The sequence below is a fragment of the Salmo salar genome, chromosome ssa10 (assembly GCF_905237065.1).
Source record: "Salmo salar chromosome ssa10, Ssal_v3.1, whole genome shotgun sequence".
Lineage (NCBI taxonomy): Eukaryota > Metazoa > Chordata > Actinopteri > Salmoniformes > Salmonidae > Salmo > Salmo salar.
In genome coordinates, this window is record NC_059451.1 from 102,052,682 (window position 1) to 102,059,503 (window position 6,822).

Here is a 6,822-nt window from a genome sequence, read left to right on the forward strand (position 1 = left end):
GAGTTAAACATTTACAAATCAAATTGTATTAGTCTCATACACATGGTTAGCAGATGTTAATGCGAGTGTAGCGAAATGCTTGTGCTTCTAGTTCCCGACAATGCAGTAATATCTAACAAGTAATCTAACAAATTCACAACATCTACCTTATACACACAAATGTAAGGGATGAATAAGAATATGCACATATAAATATATGGATGAGCGATGGCCATGCGGCATAGGCAAGATGTAGTAGATGATATAGAATACAGTATATACATATGAGATGAGTGATGTAGGATATGTAAACATTATTAAAGTGGCGTTATTTAAAGTGACTAATGATAGGCATAGGCAAGATGCAGTAGATGTTATAGAACAGTATATACATATGAGATGAGTGATGTAGGATATGTAAACATTATTAAAGTGGCGTTATTTAAAGTGACTAATGATAGGCATAGGCAAGATGCAGTAGATGTCATAGAACAGTATATACATATAAGATCAGTAACGTAGGATATGTAAACATCATTAAAGTGCCGTTATTTAAGGTGACTAGTGATGCCTTTATTAAGTCAATTTATTAAAGTGGCCAAAGATTTGAGTGTGTATGTTGACAGCAGCCTCTGAGTTAGTGATTGCTGTTTAGCAGTCTGATGGCCTTGAGATAGAAGCTGTTTTTCAGTCTCTCGGTCCCAGCTTTGATGCACCTGTACTGACCTCGCCTTCTGGATGATAGCGGGGTGAACAGGCAGGGGGCTCGGGTGGTTGTTGTCCTTGATCTTTTTGGCCTTCCTGTGACATCGGGTGCTGTAGGTGTCATGGAGGGCAGGTAGTTTTAGTCCCCGGTGATGCATTGTGCAGACCGCACCACCCTCTGGAGAGCCTTGCGGTTCAGGGCGGTGCATTTGCCGTACCATGCTGTGATACAGCCCGACAAGATTATCTCGATTGTGCATTAGTAAAGGTTTGTCAGAGTTTTTGGTGACAAGCCAAATTTCTTCAGCCTCCTGAGGTTGAAGAGGCACTGTTGCGCCTTCTTCACCACACTGTCTGTGTGGGTGGACCATTTCAGTTTGTCTGTGATGTGTACGCCGAGGACTATACATTTTCCCTTCTCCACTGCTGTCCCTTCGATGTAGATATTGGGGTGCTCCCTCTGTTGTTTCCTGAAGTCCACGATCATCTCCTTTGTTTTGTTGATGTTGAGTGACAGGTTGTTTTCCTGACACCACACTCCCAGTGCCCTCACCTCCCTGTTCGATGTCTCATCGTTGTTGGTAATCAAGCCCACTACAGTTGTGTCGTCTGCAAACTTGATGATTGAGTTGGAGGTGTGCATGGCCACGCAGTCGTTGGGGGAATAGGGAGTACAGGAGGGGGCTGAGCACACACCCTTGTGGGGCCCCAGTGTTGAGGGTCAGCAAAGTGGAGATGTTTTTTCCTACCTTCACCACCTGGGAGCTGCCCGTCAGAAAGTCCAGGACCCAATTGCACAGGGCGGGGATGAGACGCAGTCCTTGTTAGGGGGCTGCGACGGTGGCACTGTATTATCGTCAAAGCGGGCAAAGAAGGTGTTTAGTTTGTTTGGAAGAGTGTCGTCGGTGTCCGTGACGTGGCTGGTTTTCTTTTTGTAGTCTGGGATTTCCTGTAGACCCTGCCACATACGTCTCATGTCTGAGCCGTTGAATTGAAACTGTACTTTGTCCCTGTACCGGCATTTCGCTTGTTTGATTGCCTTGCGGAGGGAATAACTACACTGTTTATATTCATCTATATTCCCTGACCTCTTTCCATGGTTATATGCGGTGGTTTGCTCTTTCAGTTTTGCGCGAATGCCGCCATCCATCCACGGTTTCTGGTTAGGGTAGGTTTTAATAGTCACAGTGGGTACAACATCTCCAATGCACTTCTTTATAAACTCACTCACCGAGTCAGCGTATAGATCGATATTGTTATCTGAGGCTGACCGGAACATATCCCAGTCCGCGTGACCAAAACAATCTTGAAGCGTGGATTCCAATTGGTCAGACCAGCGTTGAATGATTCTAGTCACTGATACATCCTGTTTGAGTTTCTGCCTATAAGATGGTAGGAGCAAGATCGGATTTGCCGACTAATGCCATCCTCCTTTCTCTCATGTTGCCGAAACAGTCTATGATTGTCATACAGTACACACTTTTAGTTTTTGTTGTCCTAGGCTACCTGGCAAAAATGCTTGCTTGCTAGCAGGGCCTAAAATTAACATCCGCCAAAATCCGGGTGTTAATTTCACTCACATTTGTGAATACAAATTGTCAAGTATGATCACATTTATAGCAAAATGAATGCTGCAGTAGCTGTTTTCAAAGTATTTCTGCAGTTTTGTTTTATAGCTGGTAAATGAATAGCACAAAGTGAAAGAACTGCAAAGCCTACTATAGCCTATCCCACCTCGCGCTGCAACACTGCCTGGCTGGGGGCTGAGCGCAAGTGAAGAGCTGAATGAAATATACATTTTTAGAAGCGCGGTGCACAGGTATAAAAGTTGGTCCAATTTACTTGAAACTAAAGTCTACTGAAGTGAAACTTTGTCCTTGTGGTTTTTGGCTGTTTATATTGTTTTGTACACAAGCTAGATTGAAAAACAATGTTTGACTTTCAACTGTTAGGGATGAGAAGACAATGCGGCTACTAGTCAGACTCAACCTCACTGGCAAAAACATTATTTCAGTCATCTTACCACGATAACCTCCAACCCTTAAAGGGGCAGGTGAACAATTTTGTCTCATCTGTGATCTTTTGGCTAAAATGTCACAAAAAATGTATTAAACAATTTAACACATTACTTCATACTAGTAATACGTTTACATTTACATTTACATTTAAGTCATTTAGCAGACGCTCTTATCCAGAGCGACTTACAAATTGGTGCATTCACCTTATAATATCCAGTGGAACAACCACTTTACAATAGTGCATCTAAATCTTTTAAGGGGGGGGGTTAGAAGGATTACTTTATCCTATCCCAGGTATTCCTTAAAGAGGTGGGGTTTCAGGTGTCTCCGGAAGGTGGTGTCTCCGCTGTCCTGGCGTCGTGAGGGAGCTTGTTCCCTTGGTGCCAGAGCAGCGAACAGTTTTGACTGGGCTGAGCGGGAACTGTGCTTCCTCAGAGGTAGGGAGGCGAGCAGGCCAGAGGTGGATGAACGCAGTGCCCTTGTTTGGGTGTAGGGCCTGATCAGAGCCTGAAGGTACGGAGGTGCCGTTCCCCTCACAGCTCCATAGGCGAGCACCATGGTCTTGTAGCGGATGCGAGCTTCGACTGGAAGCCAGTGGAGAGAGCGGAGGAGCGGGGTGACGTGAGAGAACTTGGGAAGGTTGAACACCAGACGGGCTGAGGCGTTCTGGATGAGTTGTAGGGGTTTAATGGCACAAGCAGGGAGCCCAACCAACAACGAGTTGCAGTAATCCAGACGGGAGATGACAAGTGCCTGGATTAGGACCTGCGCCGCTTCCTGTGTGAGGCAGGGTCGTACTCTGCGAATGTTGTAGAGCATGAACCTACAGGATCGGGTCACCGCCGTGATGTTAGTGGAGAATGACAGGGTGTTGTCCAGGGTCACGCCGAGGCTCTTAGCACTCTGGGAGGAGGACACAAGGGAGTTGTCAACCGTGATGGCGAGATCATGGAACGGGCAGTCCTTCCCCGGGAGGAAGAGCAGCTCCGTCTTGCCGAGGTTCAGCTTGAGGTGGTGATCCGTCATCCACACTGATATGTCTGCCAGACATGCAGAGATGCGATTCGCCACCTGGTTGTCAGAAGGGGGAAAGGAGAAGATTAATTGTGTGTCATCTGCATAGCAATGATTGGAGAGACCATGTGAGGATATGACAGAGCCAAGTGACTTGGTGTATAGCGAGAATAGGAGAGGGCCTAGAACAGAGCCCTGGGGGACACCAGTGGTGAGAGCACGTGGTGCGGAGACAGATTCTCGCCACGCCACCTGGTAGGAGCGACCTGTCAGGTAGGACGTAATCCAAGCGTGGGCCGCGCCGGAGATGCCCAGGTCGGAGAGGGTGGAGAGGAGGATCTGATGGTTCACAGTATCAAAGGCAGCAGATAGGTCTAGGAGGATGAGAGCAGAGGAGAGAGAGTTAGCTTTAGCAGTGCGGAGAGCCTCCGTGACACAGAGAAGAGCAGTCTCAGTTGAATGCCCAGTCTTGAAACCTGACTGATTAGGATCAAGAAGGTCATTCTGAGAGAGATAGCAAGAGAGCGGCCAAGGACGGCACATTCAAGAGTTTTGGAGAGAAAGGAAAGAAGGGATACTGGTCTGTAGTTGTTGACATCGGAGGGATCGAGTGTAGGTTTTTTCAGAAGGGGTGCAACTCTCGCTCTCTTGAAGACGGAAGGGACGTAGCCAGCGGTCAAGGATGAGTTGACGAGCGAGGTGAGGTAGGGGAGAAGGTCTCCGGAAATGGTCTGGAGAAGAGAGGAGGGGATAGGGTCAAGTGGGCAGGTTGTTGGGCGGCCGGCCGTCACAAGACGCGAGATTTCATCTGGAGAGAGAGGGGAGAAAGAGGTCAAAGCACAGGGTAGGGCAGTGTGAGCAGGGCCAGCGGTGTCGTTTGACTTAGCAAACGAGGATCGGATGTCGTCAACCTTCTTTTCAAAATGGTTGGCCGAAGTCATCCGCAGAGAGGGAGGAGGGGGGGGGAGGGGGAGGAGGATTCAGGAGGGAGGAGAAGGTAGCAAAGAGCTTCCTAGGGTTAGAGGCAGATGCTTGGAGTTTAGAGTGGTAGAAAGTGGCTTTAGCAGCAGAGACAGAAGAGGAAAATGTAGAGAGGAGGGAGTGAAAGGATGCCAGGTCCGCAGGGAGGCGAGTTTTCCTCCATTTTCGCTCGGCTGCCCGGAGCCCTGTTCTGTGAGCTCGCAGTGAGTCGTCGAGCCACGGAGCAGGAGGGGAGGACCGAGCCGGCCTGGAGGATAGGGGACAGAGGAAATCAAAGGATGCAGAGAGGGAGGAGAGGAGGGTTGAGGAGGCAGAATCAGGAGATAGGTTGGAGAAGGTATGAGCAGAGGGAAGAGATGATAGGATAGAAGAGGAGAGAGTAGCGGGAGAGAGAGAGCGAAGGTTGGGACGGCGCAATACCATCCGAGTAGGGGCAGAGTGAGAAGTGTTGGATGAGAGCGAGAGGGAAAAGGATACAAGGTAGTGGTCAGAGACTTGGAGGGGAGTTGCAATGAGATTAGTGGAAGAACAGCATCTAGTAAAGATGAGGTCAAGCGTATTGCCTGCCTTGTGAGTAGGGGGGGAAGGTGAGAGGGTGAGGTCAAAAGAGGAGAGGAGTGGAAAGAAGGAGGCAGAGAGGAATGAGTCAAAGGTAGACGTGGGGAGGTTAAAGTCACCCAGAACTGTGAGAGGTGAGCCATCCTCAGGAAAGGAACTTATCAAGGCGTCAAGCTCATTGATGAACTCTCCAAGGGAACCTGGAGGGCGATAAATGATAAGGATGTTAAGCTTGAAAGGGCTGGTAACTGTGACAGCATGGAATTCAAATGAGGAGATAGACAGATGGGTCAGGGGAGAAAGAGAGAATGTCCACTTGGGAGAGATGAGGATTCCAGTGCCACCACCCCGCTGGCCAGATGCTCTAGGGGTATGCGAGAACACGTAGGCAGACGAGGAGAGAGCAGTAGGAGTAGCAATGTTCTCTGTGGTAATCCATGTTTCCGTCAGCGCCAGGAAGTCTAGGGACTGGAGGGTAGCATAGGCTGAGATGAACTCAGCCTTGTTGGCCGCAGACCGGCAGTTCCAGAGGCTGCAGGAGACCTGGAACTCCACGTGGGTCGTGCGCGCTGGGACCACCAGGTTAGAGTGGCAGCGGCCACGCGGTGTGGAGCGTTTGTATGGCCTGTGCAGAGGGGAGAGAACAGGGATAGACAGACACATAGTAGACAAGCTACAGAAGAGGCTACGCTAATGCAAAGGAGATTGGAATGACAAGTGGACTACACGTCTTGAATGTTCCGAAAGTTAAGCTTACGTTGCAAAAATCTTATTGACTAAAATGACAAATGATACAGTACTGCTGGCTGGTGGAGTAGGCTAGCTAGCAGTGGCTGCGTTGTTGACTTTGAACGTGTAGCTGGCTAGGTAACCTCGATAGTTTCAGTACTACCCCTTGTCATGATACAAAGCAACTTTGTAGCTAGCTAGCTAACATAACACTAATCAAGACGTTCCTTGTAATGCATTTAGTTTCTACAATGCTGCTCGTCGGTAATAGTTGGCTGGGTTAGGAAAAATGGCGTCGCGGGGGACGGAAATAGCTGGCTAGCTGACCTCGGTAATTACTAAACTACACAATTATCAAGCTATGACAAAGACAACTAAGTAGCTAGCTAGCTAACACTGCACTAGTCAAATCATTCCGTTGTAAAGTATTAGTACCTACAGCGCTGCTAGTCGGTAACGGTTGGCTAGCTAGCAGTGGGTTAATGATGACTAGGTGTGTTGACTAAGTCTAGCGCCGCGTCGCGGCTGGCTAGCTCACCTCGATAATTACTCAAACTACACAATTATCTTAGATACAGAGACAGCAAAGACAACTATGTAGCTGGCTAACTAACACTAACACCACACTAATCAAGTCGTTACGTTGTAATGTAATAGTTTCTGCAGTGCTGCTAGTCGGTAGAAGTTGGCTAGCTAGCAGTGATGACTAGCTAGCTAGCAGCTAGCAGTGTTGACTACGTTAGGATGACGAAGATAGCTAGCCTCGATATTTACTCTAATTACTCTAAACTACACAATTATCTTTGATACAAAGACGGCTATGTAGCTAGCTAAGAAG